Source organism: Triticum dicoccoides, chromosome 3B (genome assembly GCF_002162155.2).
Source record: "Triticum dicoccoides isolate Atlit2015 ecotype Zavitan chromosome 3B, WEW_v2.0, whole genome shotgun sequence".
Taxonomy (NCBI): domain Eukaryota; kingdom Viridiplantae; phylum Streptophyta; class Magnoliopsida; order Poales; family Poaceae; genus Triticum; species Triticum dicoccoides.
The window spans coordinates 48,543,904-48,558,378 of NC_041385.1; the positions used below are offsets into that span (position 1 = coordinate 48,543,904).

Here is a 14,475-nt window from a genome sequence, read left to right on the forward strand (position 1 = left end):
GGTGGTGGTGAGGCAAATGGTAAAACCAAGGTTGGGCCTTGCTGGACAAGTTTTATTCAAAGCGAACTGTCAGGGGGGTCCCATAAATCACCCGACCGCGTTAGGAACGCAAAATCCGGGAACATAACACCGGTATGACGGAAACTAGGGCGGCAAGAGTGGAACAAAACACCAGGCATAAGGCCGAGCCTTCCACCCTTTACCAAATATATAGATGCATTAATAATATAAGAGATATTGTGATATCCCAACCAAAATCCTGTCCACCATGGAGAAATCTTCAACTTCACCTGCAGCTAGCAACGCTATAAGAGGGGCTGAGCAAAGCGGTAACATAGCCAAACAACGGTTTGCTAGGAATGGTGTCAAAGGTTAGAGGTTCATGGCAATATGGGATGGCTTGATAAACAGGTTATAGGTAGCGCAGCATAGCGAAAGAACGAAGTAACTAGCATAGCAATGATAGTAGTGAGATCCAGGGTAGCGGTCATCTTGCCTGAAATCCCGCTAGGAAGAAGAACGAGTCCATGAAGAAGATGAAGCCACGAAGATGAACCACACGTAGACGAACGAATCCTCACGATCGCGACGAAACGGGAAATATCGAGAAGAAGCACACAACATAGGTAAACACACCACACATGAACAAGACATGATGCACAACAAGCATGATGCATGACAAAGCTACATGAAGCTACTCATGACAAGAGATGATGCAAACAAGAACAACACATCAAGGCAAGTTTAAATGAGGCCGGGAACAACATATAACAATTCCGGTAAGTCCTCGTATGCAAATTTTGAAATTGGTCCAGAACTGAATAAACCTTATGTTCAAGTTGTTAAACAGCAAGTTAAAGATGCACCAAGATGATCTACACAAAATTCTAGTCAAGTTACATATAAAGTTCATTAGATTCGGAGCTACGGCCTAGAAGATATGAGCAAAACAAGTTAAACATGGCATTGATGCAAAATGCACCCAAACATCAAGCAAACACCTCAAAACATGGATGCAACATGAGAATATGAAGCTACATGCAAAAACAAGCAAGTTTCATATAGAGCACACTCAAAACGGAGCAACGGTTCAACACATGCACACTATACAAGTCATAGCAACAATCTGTCCATAACAGCAACTAGGCATATTACAAGCATCAAAACAATATGCTACAGCACCACAACATAATAACAAAAGGCATGAGCATGAAGTACAGGTAAAGCACAACAAAACATGAACACTGAGCTATCTCCAGAAATAACTAGAACATGCTCAAAAGGACATGGAAAGATTGCAAATAATAACAGTTTCAGACTTTAGCAGAAATAACATCAGGTTGCAATGTTTAGAGCAAGAAAACAATATGTTACAGGAACATATCATGGCAAACAAAGGCATGGCATGAATCTACTAATTGCATAAATCAAAAGTCCCTTACTGACCATGAGCCAAAAAGGATCAGAAAATATGATGGCACACATGTAAACATGGCAAGTTATATTACAGATTCATACATGGCAAGAACAACAATAAGTAGACATGTTAGTGAGCTTGAACCACTCACTACAGAGCAATACATGGCATGGCAAGGCAACCAACAGTAAGAAGGCATGTTTTTGAAGCTAAGCATGGCAAGATCAAGGTCATAGGGTGCATGGAACACTAGCAAAACACATGGGAACTAGTGAACTTAATGTTAACAGGCTGACAGCAACATCATGAAGCAACTTTGGAGCAAGATATGAACAATCTACAGCAAGTTATAAATACAACCAGGGGCATGGATGGATAGGGCATAACATGTAGATCAAAACATGTTTATAGAGCATCTCCAGATTATGCATAGAATGATTAGTAGCAACATGTTAACATAATAACAAAATATAATAGAATCTGTCTAGCAAAACAGCAACAGCAAGTACACTACTTAACAAGCTCGATTCACTCATCACAAGTCATTGCATGACAAGATAAGCATAGCATCATCAAGAAGACATGTGTTTGTGAAATAAACCAAGTCAAGAACAAGTCCATAGCATGCAAGGATCAACTATAGCAACCTTGGCCAAATTGAATAACATGTAAACAATCTGCCAGGAAACATTTTGAAGCAAAAGTAGAGCACGAAAATGACATGCTAGACTACTCCATAATTGCAAACAAGGGCATTAATGGATAGACAATAACCATATGTTCAAAACACCCTTACTGAAGTATCTCAAAATATGCATGGATCTCTCTGTAGCATCAAGTTTACATGGCATCAAAATAACAGCAGAACAGGGACTAAAATCAGCAATATCACGAAGCCTAGTTTGCATGCTTGTGCTAGTCACCACATTGATCACAAAAATGCATTGTTGGCACCACTGGAAATATGGCATGGCATAGATCAAAACACATGTAGAGCTCAACCTCATAGGATGCACACATCAATCATGGCAAAAATGACAAATGAGCAAGTTATAACAGTTTCAGCAGATTAACATCAACATGCACTCTTCCAACAGCATTTCGGGCATCAATATGAGCTCCAATGAAAATGATGCAATGGAATGAAATGAATTACTCGTCGAGACGAACAATTTGACATATTACACGCACAAAACGGAGCTACAGATGCAGAGATGTGATGCGATGAACATGGCATGTTAATTATTGCAGAATCGGGGACTTAGGCGTTTTCGGGGTCAACCTCGTTCTTCTCAGATCTGGATCGGGGTTCGCCGGAGTTGGACTCGGGGATGGCCGGAGAAGACGACCCCGGGGCGGAGAGGGCCGGATCCGGCGAGGAGGAGGCCGGAGAGGCGCGGCGGAGCCGGATCCGGCCGAGGCGGCGCCGGAGCGAAGGCGGAGGGGCGAGGCGCGCGGGCACGGGGGCGGCGCGGCCGGCGGCCTCTTTGCCGGCGGCGACCGACGCCGGAGACGACGCGGTGCTCCGGGCGGCGGGGAGCAGCGGGTCGTGGCGCATGGAGGCGACGGGCGGCGGCTCGGCCCGGCGGCGGCGGGGAAGATCCGGGCCGGGCGCGCGGGATCCGGCGAGGGCGCGGGGCTGCCGGAGGCGGCGGCGGAGGCGCAATGGCGGCGGCGGCCGGGCGGCGGTTGCGCGGCCTCCGGCGAGCGCGGCGGCGGGGACCCGGACGGGCGGCGGTGCTCGGGCCCCGGATGGGCTCGGGCGGGCCCCGCGCGGGCCTGAGCGGGCCGGCGGCGATGTGGGCGTGGGGGAGGACACGCGGCAGCTTCGGATTGGGCGCGGGACGGCGGCTGGACATGTCCGGCCGTCGGCGGACATGTCCGGCTGCGCGGAGGGGGAGTCGTCTAGGGTTTGGACCCGGAATTTGGACGGGGAGGACCTATTTATAGAGGAAGCTAGGGGAGTCCAAATGAGGTGCGGTTTTCGGCCACGCGATCGTGATCGAACGACCGAGAGCATGGAGGGGAGTTAGATGGGTTTTGAGCCACTTTGGAAGGGGTGTTGGGCTGCAAACAAAAGAGGCCTTTGCGGTTACCCGGTTAACCGTTGGAGTATCAAACGACCTCCAAATGGCACGAAACTTGACAGGCGGTCTACCGGTGCTATACCAAGGCCGCTTGGAAAACCTCTGGCCATTCCGAGAAAGTTTAACACCCACACACGAAAAGAGAGAAGAGGGAGACGCCGGAGGACATAGGAGCGCCGGATTGCAAAACGGACAACGGGGAAAATGCTCGGATGCATGAGATGAACACGTATGCAAAAGCGATGCACATGATAACATGATATGAAATGCATATGATGACATGGAAAAGTGCAACACGCAAGCAAATGACAAGGCAACAACGGCGAATAACTGGCAGACACCTGGCGCAACGAATCCGGGGCGTTACACTGCCCCTCTCTCGCGCGTTGGGGAAAACTGCATCGCGCATTGCTTATTTGGTGCGCCCGCTCGCACGCGCTGGGCAAGCCAATTGGGCATGCGAACCTCACCAACCACCGGATCTGAAACCTTCAGGCGCTGGTGCCTCCGCCCGCACCTTCCCCCATTCGCTTCGGCGACCCGTCGACGGTTCCCCTGCCTATCCCCAGCGTACCACCGCTTCCCCTGCTTTTCCCGATGCCCGCCGCTGCTTCTCTCCTCCTCGCCGCCCCTCGAGCACACCGTTTCTCGGATGAACAGTGCCCGGCGGCCGTTTGCAGCTCGGCGCCCACAAGGTGTTTGACAAAACACTTGCACGGTATATATTGCTTCTAACTTTACATTTGTAGATGAATTTGGTGCATGTTGTTTGTAGTTTTAAATTAGTTTAAATTCAAGTTTGTAGATGAGTTCGTCCTATGATTCTTCCAGTGAAGAATTTGATCTTCAAGAGGAGAAGGACGCCGTAATGATCCTAGCTATGCACGACAATAAAAGCCGAAGCACAGTGGTTTGATTTTCGGTCGTCAGAAATTGTGGAGGGAAAGGATCGATGCCCACAACAGATTGATGAGGAACTATTTTGTGGAGAACCCAACATACCCCGATTCCTACTTTCGGCGTCGTTTTAGGATGAGCATCGAGTTGTGGGCATAGCACCTTTCAAAAGGTGACCGCAACTGTTGCGTATGTTGGCATATGGTATTCCGGCGGAACTAGTTGATGACCACTTGGCCATTGGTGAAAGTCAAGCCATCATGTGTGTCAAGCTCTTCGTAGTTGGAATTTTGCAAGTGTTTGGTCCGGAATATTTGAGAGCTCCCAATGCTGAGGACACTTCAAGGCTTCTCGAGATGAACAAAGCTCGCGGGTTCCCAGGTATGCTTGGCTCAATAGATTGCATGCATTGGAGTTGGATGAACTTTCCTAAGTGACAATTCCACGGCCAAAAAAATGGTTCCAATATAATCCTTGAAGTGGTGGCCGATCGTGAGACTTGGATTTGGCATGCTTTTTCGGAATGTCTGGATCTTGCAATGACATCAATGTTCTTCAACGGTCACCACTCATGAATAGTATTGCAAATGGTGAAACTCCACCGGTGGAGTTTGTAGCAAATGGGCATAGATACAACTATGACTTCTATCTTTCGGATGGCATCTACCCAAGGTGGCAAACATTTGTCAAACCGTTGATGGCACCGCAAGGTAAGAAAAATCTTGATTTCCGCAATGCTAAGGTGGCGGCTAGGAAAGATGTAGAGAGAGCTTTCAGGATTTTGCAAGCCAATTTGCTATTGTGAGAGGACCGGCTAGATTTTGGGATCAAAGGATCCTTTGGTACATCATGGACGCTTGTGTGATCATGCATAACATGATCATCAAGAATGAGCGTGGGCAAGATTTAGACTATTCTCAGTATGAGTAGGTGGGACATCCCGTGTGAGTGCGGAGGAGGGCAGTGAGGGTGGCACGCTTTGTTCCCTCTTATCATGCCACTCGATGTGCCGAAACACATATGACCTTCAAAAGGATCTAATCGAGGAGTGGTGGTCATGAAATGGGCGATAAAACTAGTTTGATGTTGTATGTTTGTTGTATTGACTATTTATTGTATTGTTCATGAACTATTTCGTGTATTGAAAATAAACTATTTGTTTGAGTTGTAATAATAATCGAACTATTTATTGTTGATTTATTTTGTGTGTGTTTGATCTTCTTCGTTCTATGTTGAGTGGAAAATATCGTTTGTGTTGGGCGCGTGCACTGTAATTTAGCGTGCCTGCTGGAGCGCTACCTGCAGCGTGAATTATTTTTTTTCTCGAATACGCTAAGCTAGCGTATCATTGCATTGATAGGAGGAGAGAACAAAGTACATGATTGGGAATCAAAGCCTTGTGCGCACTAGTGGCGAGCCCATGATCCCAGAGAGAGCAGAGGGCAGGGGGTTGCTCAGCCCCAAAGATTACAAGTTCAGGTTACAAGATTACGTGCAGCGAGACCTTGAGCTCCCACGGCGGCCGAGGGGCGAGCTTCATCTTTGATCGCGGCGATCAGGGAGGAGGAGGAGGGGGTAATCTTGTCGAAGATGGTCGCGTTCCGGTGTCGCCAAAGGGACCATGCAGTGAGGGAGGCGATGGTGGCGAGGCCTCGGCTCCGCGCAGCCGGGAGGAGGAGAGTGGCATCAGAGAGCCAAGCAAAGTAGCCGGTGTTCCCATCCGGCGGAGCGGTTGTCGGGGAGCACCACGAGAGGATTTCGTGCCAAGTGATACGCGCGAACACGCATCCCACAAGGATGTGGTGTAGCATTTCGGGTTCCTGGCAACAGAAGACGCACGCCGGTTCATGCGGCAGGCCGTGCCAGGCCAGGCGGTCGGTAGACCAACATCAGTTGAGGGATGCTAGCCAAATGAAGAACTGCATGGATGTGGGGGTGCTGGTGTGCCAGGTGAGGTGCCAAAACTCAGAGGCCGTGGATCCGTGGAAGAGGGCGTTGTAGCAGGAGGAGGCAGAGTAGACACCATTCTCAGTCCAGCGCCAACGGAGCAGATCCGACCGCGGGGTGAGCTCAATGTGCTGTATGCGGCGCCAAAGCCCAACATAGTCAGCAGCAGCAGCAGGGCCAAGGGGGCCATGGATGTCAGAAATCCAGCAGCGGTCGGAGAGCGCCTGGGCCACCGTGCGGGATCGCCGGACGCGGCGAGGGACCAATGCCGCCAGAGCAAGAGCGCTATCAAGGAGCGATTGCCCATCCAGCCACGGATCAACCCAGAAGTGGCAAGTGTTGCCGTCCCCAATGACCCATGCCGTGGAAGCCCGGAAGAATTGGAGCGCCTCAGGGTCGCGTGGGAGCTGTAGGTGGGACCACGGACGTGAGGGATCGGTGGCCTGGAGCCATAGCCAACAAATCCGGAGAGAGATGCCAGTGCGTTGAAGGTCGTGGATGCCAAGACCTCCCAGCTCGATCGGGCGACAGACCCGTGCCCAGCTGACTAAGCAGGAGCCAGCGTGCGTGTCCTTTCTTCCGTGCCAGAGGAAGTCGCGAAGGATGCGGTTGGCCTATTTGAGGATGGCGGGGGAGAGGGCCATGGCGAGGAGGATGTGGACAGGCATGGCGCTCAGGACTTGCCGAACGAGATTGAGCCGCTCACCACGATTGAGCAGAGCAGCTTTCCAGGTAGCGAGCTTGCGGGCGAGCTTCTCGATCAGGGGTAGTAGGTGGGACGCGGGCACTTTTCTGAGCGAGAGAGGTAGACCCAGGTACTGGATGGGGAAGGGCACCACCGGGCAGGCGAGGGCCGCGTCGACGGCGTTGGCATCATCGATGGAGCACTGGATTGGAGTGGCCAGGCACTTAGCGAAGTTGGTGCGTAGGCCCGAGGCGATGCCAAAACGATCGAGCAGAGAGTTGATGGTGGAGAGCTCCGACCTATCAGGATGGCAGAAGATAATCACGTCGTCAGCGAAGAGGGAAGCGCTCGACGGAGCATGCCTGCGCGTGAGTCGCTTGAGGATCCCGGACTGCACGGCGAACTGGAGCAACGTGTTTAGCGTGTCAATGACCAGCACGAACAGCATGGGGGACACCGGGTCGCCTTGACGTAGGCCTTGGCCATGCGGGATGGGGGAGCCCAGTGCGTCGTTGATCAAAACACGTGTTGAGGCCGTCGAGATCAGAATGGAAATCCACTCGTGCCACCTTGGGCCGAAGCCCATATGCTGCAGCACCTGGAGCAGGAACGGCCAGGACACCGAATCAAAGGCGCGCGCGATGTCGAGCTTGAGGAGGACACGAGGGTGCTTGAGCTGATGCAGCTGCCGCACGGTCTGCTGGACTAGGAGGAAGTTGTTGTGGGCGCTTCTACCGGCGATGAAGGCGCTCTGGTTGGGGGAGACGAGTTCGCCAAGGTGCGGCGCCAACCGAAGCGAGAGGACCTTAGCAAAGAGCTTCGCGATCAGGTGAATGAGACTGATTGGCCTGTAATCGAAGAGGGAGGCGGCGTCGGGCCGCTTGGGCAGCAGAGTGATGTAGGCCTCGTTGAGCCGCTGGAAAGCCAGGCCATTGAGCGCGTAGAGCTTGTCGAAGACGTCACATAGGTCATCTTTGATGATGTGCCAGCAAGAGCGTAGGAACTCGACCGTGAAACCATCGGGGCCGGGCGCTTTGCCGGAGGGGAGCCGCTTGATAGCCTCCCATATCTCAGTAGAAGAGAATGGATGATCCAGGGCAGAGAGGTCGAAAGATCGCTGGCCAATGGCCGCCAGGTCAAGGGTGAAGCCGCGCTCCGCAGGGGCACCGAGGACGAAGGAGAAGTGCGCAAAGGCGGCCTGGGCCATATCTGCCTCACCCGAAACATGCACTCCGTCAACAAGAAGGCTGAGGATGCGATTCTTATTGCTCCGTTGAGACGCCCGGATTTTTGAAATAGCGGCCGCGGCCTCGCCAGCCCGGAGCCATCGCAGGCGGGCATGTTGGCGGGCGATCGAGCGCTCGAGGGAGGCAAGCCCGAGGTATTTGCGCTTAAGTTGTCGGTGGAGCCAGGCCTCGGGAGGAGACAGGCGGCGTGTGTCTTGGGCCTCGTCAAGGCGGGCAATGAGCTCGCGGGCAAGCCCAAGTTGGGCGGCGAGATTAGAGGCAAAGCGGGAGCTCCAGCGCTGGAGGCTGCGCGCGGTGGCCCTGAGCTTGGCGAAGATGCGCCTAAAAGGGTCGAGTTCCGAGGTGGTGGAATGCCAAGCGGAATGGACGGTTTGCTGGAAGCCCTCAAGGCCGGGCCAAAATCTCTGGAAGTGAAAACGCTTGCCGCCGGCCCCTCGAGGTGCGCAATCAAGAAAGAGAGGGGAGTGGTCCGAAGCCGCCGACGCCAGACAGCGCAGGAGACAGTGAGCATGGGCGAGCTCCCATGTGGGTGTGCAGAGCACACGGTCATTGCGCACTAGGGTTGGGTTGTCCTGTTCGTTCGACCAGGTGTAACGACGCCCATGAAGGTAGATGTCATGGAGGCCATGATCCAAGATGAAGCGGCGGAATCTGTTCATCATGCGCCTATTGATCCGGTCGTTGTTTTTGTCGCGGGCCGAGGCATTCCTGTTAAAATCACCACCTAGAAGCCAAGGCCCGGCCATGGAGGAGCGAAGCTGCTGAAGCTCGTCGAGGAAAGCGAGCTTGGCGAAAGGAGCCCATACACGACCACACACACGGGCTACGGTTCCCCCGCTCCCCTCCCGCCGCCGCCGCCTCTCCCGCCGCCGCCGGCCGTCGACCCCGCCCCCCGCCTCCGCCCCCCTTCCGCCCGGCCCCTCCTCCGGCTAGGCCGCCTCGCGCCCCCTCCCCGGGAGGTGGCCGGGGCGGAGCTAACGCCCCGCGCCCGCAGGACCCCGCCATCCCCATCTCCCTCCGCCGCCGCCGGCGGGCGACCCCGGCGTTGGCCCGGGTGATGCCGGCGGCGGCGGGCCTTCCAGTCCCCGCGCGCGCGTGCTCCCTTCCCGGGGCAGGGAGGCGGCAGTGGTGCAGCTCGGCTTGGCTGCGGTCCGGCGGCCCTGTGGTGGCGGCCGGCGGCCGGCGTGGTGACGGCGCCGCTCCTTGGCGGCGAGGCGGCGTGGTGGTGCTGGGTGGCCGTCGTCGCGCCCCCGGCCCAGATCTGGGCACGTCGGGCCCAGATGGGGCCCTAGCGGGCCGGCCCCCCGGCATGGTCTCGTTGTCTGCGGCGTGGTGAGGAGGAGGAGCGGCTCGGACTTGGGGCGTCGGCGCCGATGGCGTGCCGGCAGCAGCGCGAAGGCGGGAGCTTTACGGGCCCACGAGGGCTCGGCCGGGCCTGTGGGCCTACGGGCCTGGTGTGCTCCTGCTATTGCGTCCGGACGGCTACTGTCGCTGACAGTGGAGGTGGGGCCCTCCCGCGTGCCGATGGTGCTGATGCCCTAGTCCCGGCTCTGATTCTTCGTCGTGCTGTCCTCACTTCGCGGTGCCGTGGTGAGACGGCATGGAGGCCTCACGACCGCGTTGGCGCAGGGTGGTGGTTGGTTTGGTGGCGGGATCCGAAGCGCCCGAGGTGCGGGTTGGGATCGGGGGAAACCCCTGTCGGCGTGGCCGACTCCGGCGCGGTGGCGCCTGTGGGTGCCGCCTGCCCTTCCGGGAGGGCGTCGGGGGCTTCTCTTCCTCTCGCCTCGTCGTGTACCGGGGGAAACCCTTGGCAGCAGCGTCGTCATCGTCGCGATCCTTCTTGGAGGTGTTGATTGGTGCCGGCGCTTCGGAGTCTTGGAGCCTAGTGGATGAACTTGGTGGGCCTAGCGATCGCGAGACTTCTTCGTTTTTGTTGATCCGCCGTTGTCGGCATTTGTTTCTTTTGCTCTTTCTCTGTTGTTTCTTTTGGGCGTGACTGTGCTGCTTCCGCCCCAGCACCTATCCCTGTATGATTCGGTTGGTTGCTTTGTATACAAAGCGGGGGGAAACCCTTTTTCGGTAAAGCGAGCTTGGCATCGTCGCCTTGGGGGCCATAGACGCCAGTGATCCACCAGTGGGCGCCACCGGAGGTGGCGGTAACCACAGCCGAGACGTGGTGGTCCCCAACAATCGGGTTAGACAATGAGATGAGGGCACTATTCCAAGCGAGAATGACGCCGCCACGAGTGCCCTCCGCAGGCAGCCAGAAGAACCCATCGAAGGCGGGACCTAGAGTTTCGCAAATAAGAGCGGACGAGACCAAAGCAAGTTTCGATTCCTGAAGGCAAACGATACAAGGTGATGCCGAAGCAATAACAGAACGGACCGTCGTGCGCTTGGCCGCGTTATTGAGCCCGCGCACGTTCCAGAAGATCACTTTGAGGCTGTCCTCCATAGGGAAGGGTGGGGGGCAGGTTGGCGACACGGGCGTCGCACTCATGCCGCAGAGGGGCATGGCATGGAGAGGGGCGTAAGGAGGCCGTCGAGGACAGACTGTGGAAGCTGCCATCCATAGAACTCAGCGAACGCGCGGACCACGTCCACTGCGAGGGGCTGCTCGAACAGCTTGTTGTACTTGTCCAGGATCACATCAGATAGCGGTTCGTCGTTCTTGATGAGGCCCAAGCGGAGGAGGAGGACACGCTTGGCCTTGGACTCCGAATCCAAGCCCCGGTCGGCTTTGGTGATGCGCGTACTCCGGCGGGGAGTGAAGTTGGGCGGGAGCGCTGCCCTGCCGCGGCGAGGCCCAGGAGCTGGAAGGACCGGTGAGACCGCGGTGCAGATCGAGTTGAGGAAGCCAGGAAGGGGCTGGACCGCGGTGCAGCGTGAATTATATAGTGCTTCTGGTAAAACAAAACACCACCCCAGCGTGCTAAAACGCTATTTCGGCGCTGCAAAAAAAAATAGCTTGACACGCAACCCCGCGTGAAGTAAGTTACATGGTGGCGAGGTCGGGCATGGCGCGGCGGCGAGGATGACCAGGGCCGCCGTCGATGGAGCCAGCCATGGCGCATGGCGAGGATGGAGGTCGAGGATGAGCGAAAGGGCGCGCCAGATCGAGGCAATGGACAAACTCAACGGCCGCTCATCGATGCATCGACTTGAGCAAGCATCCGGCGTGGGCGGCAGCCAGTGCACGTGGTGGCCGGCTAGAGGAGGCCTGCGGCTGCCTGGGCGTTTTCCTGCGTTGACACCCAGTATCGTCCGCGGCGACAACTAGGGTGCGCAGCCGTGGGGCCAAGCAGGGTGTGCCTGCGGTGGTGGAGTCAGGTATGCTGCGCCGATTAGGTGTGGTAGCCGACCGATTTGCGTGTTTGATATGTAGAAGCATTTACAACTTCCTTTTGCCATCGTATATTGCTCTTCAATATTGTAAGATGGTATTTCCTCTGTCCCATAATATAAAAACATTTTTGATACTAGTGTAGTATCAAAACCCTAGTATCAAAAACGTTTTTATGGTATGGGACGGGGGAGTAAATTTTGTTCACACTTCTGTTAACATGGAACAATTATCTGATAATTTTAACCGCATAAACAATTTGGAGTTTAGTGGTCCAAAAGAAGGATCTCAAGCTACCCTACTTACAAAGAAAGGACATGTGAGGTGGACGTGTAGTATCTGAGCGCAAGCTCATATGAGCCTGTTATCTAGGACGTCGGCTGGAGCATGGAGATCTGTGCTATTTCTATATACGCGCGGTGTCGGCGGGATGGGAAATGGGGGCTGTGCTGAAATACGTAGGCGACAGGGGCGGGTGGTGGGCCGCAGTATGACGGCCGGTGTAACGTCCGTTTGAGTAAGGATAGTTGGGCCGTGGATCAGAAGGTTAATTTGCCGTCTGGTCCGTGGCCCGGGTTGATATCTTTTTCCTCCGCTGGGCCCATGGTGGGAACTAAAGCACGAGGGTGTGCAGGTGTCGGCTAGGGCAAAGCGGACCTAATTTTCTGAGCGGCGACGGTGCCGGCGACGGCGGCAAGAATGGAGTTCCTGATGCAGCCTATACGCGGGTATGTGGTTAACTGTTTTGATGGTGAGCTTCTTCTGTAGGATCTGAGACAGGATATCTGTTGATTGTTAGAGGGTTTGCAATTTGGCCGCGCAGATCGAATTTCCTTGAAGAGGTTGGGGAGAGTTTGGTGCCGGCGCTGGCGGGGGCGGATCCCGTTGATGTGGACATGGTGCTGGAGCGTCATCCGGTGGCGGAGGAGGCAGTTGGACAGCAGGTGCGGGTTGACGAGCAGGCGACAAATACAGAGGACGCGCAGATCTTGATGGTGAGTGAAGCAGTGGGCGACAGGAGGGACGTGTCGCCACCAAGCTCGGAGCTGTCTACTGGGAAGATGAACCCACGCGCTCCGGGCTGGAATAAGAGGTCAGTTCATGCCGTTCAGACGTAGTAGAATTGATGTGCTCAGCAGATTTGTTGATTGCTCATACATATCAATGTGCGGCTATGTGGCTACTAGAAATAGGAATGAATTTAATTTGTGGCTAGGTATAACTGAGAGACCAATGATATGGCTGAATTAGTAGCTGCATATCTGAATGGTTAGTCTGAAGATTGTCTTTTTGAGGAGCAGACCCCTAGATGCTTGAGTAGTCTTGTTTAACTGATGTTAGGGGATTGATTGAGGTGTGGCAAGTATGGTTCACATCACTAAAGTTGTTGCCATGTAAGTGTGATGGATAAATAATAGACTGGAGATACGTCTCCAATTTGTGCGGTGAATTGTGGATGAAAACATTCCAGTATTAGATATGATCATTTTAGTTATCGTTGGTCTGAATAGAAGACATGCGGTGCTACGTTTCGCAACCACGGGAGTTCTACCTCTGATCACAGCAGAAATAATGTGCATTTATTGATTTATAAATTCCGTTATGATACTGTAGGTTGAGGATCGGTGCAGCGGCACCAAGTCGCCCTCCTTGCCCAACCCGTGTTAGTGCATTTGAGAAAGCGGTCCGGAACTATGCTGAGAATCCACGAGACAATGTGGTCACGCCAAGTATTGGCACGACATTTAACTCAGTTGGAGAGGCGTACGACTTCTACAATTTGTACTCATGGGAAAGGGGATTTGGGATTCGATACGGCAAGAGTCGGCTTAACGTGGAGAGGATTAAATGCATGCAAGAAAATCGTTTGCGGTTGTTCGGTAAGTGTGAAGTGTTTTTTTCCTATGTATGGTAAAGTAAGATGGTGCTCGTGACCCCCCCCCCCCCCAGGGGTGCTGTGAAGTTACTGTTCTGTGTTGGTCATTTTGCGCAGGGCAAAGCTGGTGTTGAAAATACAAGATCATGCCGCTGCGAATGCCCAGCTCTAATAAGGCTCCTACGAGCAGAGGATAATGGGTGGTACATTGCAGAGCATAGGGATAGTCACAACCACTCATTATCGCCAAACTTTGGAGAGACACTGCACTGGCCGTCACACAAGCACATAGATGTTTACACACGAGATCTCGTCAAGCAGTTGAGGCAGAACAATGTAAATTTGGCTAAGGTGTGCAGCATAATCGGAGGTTTCTTTGGATCGATGGATAATGCCCCCTTCACAAAAAGGTCTTTGCGCAGTCTATGTGGTAGAATTAACCGAGAGCACGCAGAAGATGATGTGAAGAAAACAATGGATGTCTTTCCGGAGATTGGTGCCACTGGTGGAAAAACAGGCTTCCGTCCAGCCCCATAAGTCGCGAAGCTGTAGGAACCGCGACTAATGGGACCTTTAGTCGCGGTTCTGGAGGTGAACCGCGACCAAAGGCCTGGGCCCAGGGCGCTCGGTGGCCAGCTGGCGCACGTGAGGGTCTTTAGTCGCGGTTGGCCAGGACAACCGCGACTAAAGGCCTTCGGGCACCTTTAGTCACGGTTTGCCAGGCCAACCGCAACTAAAGCCCCTCCCCTATATATACCCATCCAGCAGCCAACACTTAGCCATTTGGAGCCATTCTCTTCACAAGTGGGTGTAGGTTTGCTTTTGGTTCCTCTTATGCACATAAGGTGTTTGATGAATTGAATTAGTTTTATTTTTCTGAATTTTTTGATATATTATTTGTATTTTTAACATTTTGAATTGAATTAGTTTTATTTTTCTGAATTTTTTGATATATTATTTGTATTTTTAACATTTT

General features: G+C 53.7%; 1 pseudogene; it reads left to right on the top strand.

The window, feature by feature from the left end:
• The window catches only part of LOC119279228, a 132,107-nt pseudogene that overhangs the window by 113,562 nt on the left and 4,070 nt on the right, over positions 1-14,475 (top strand).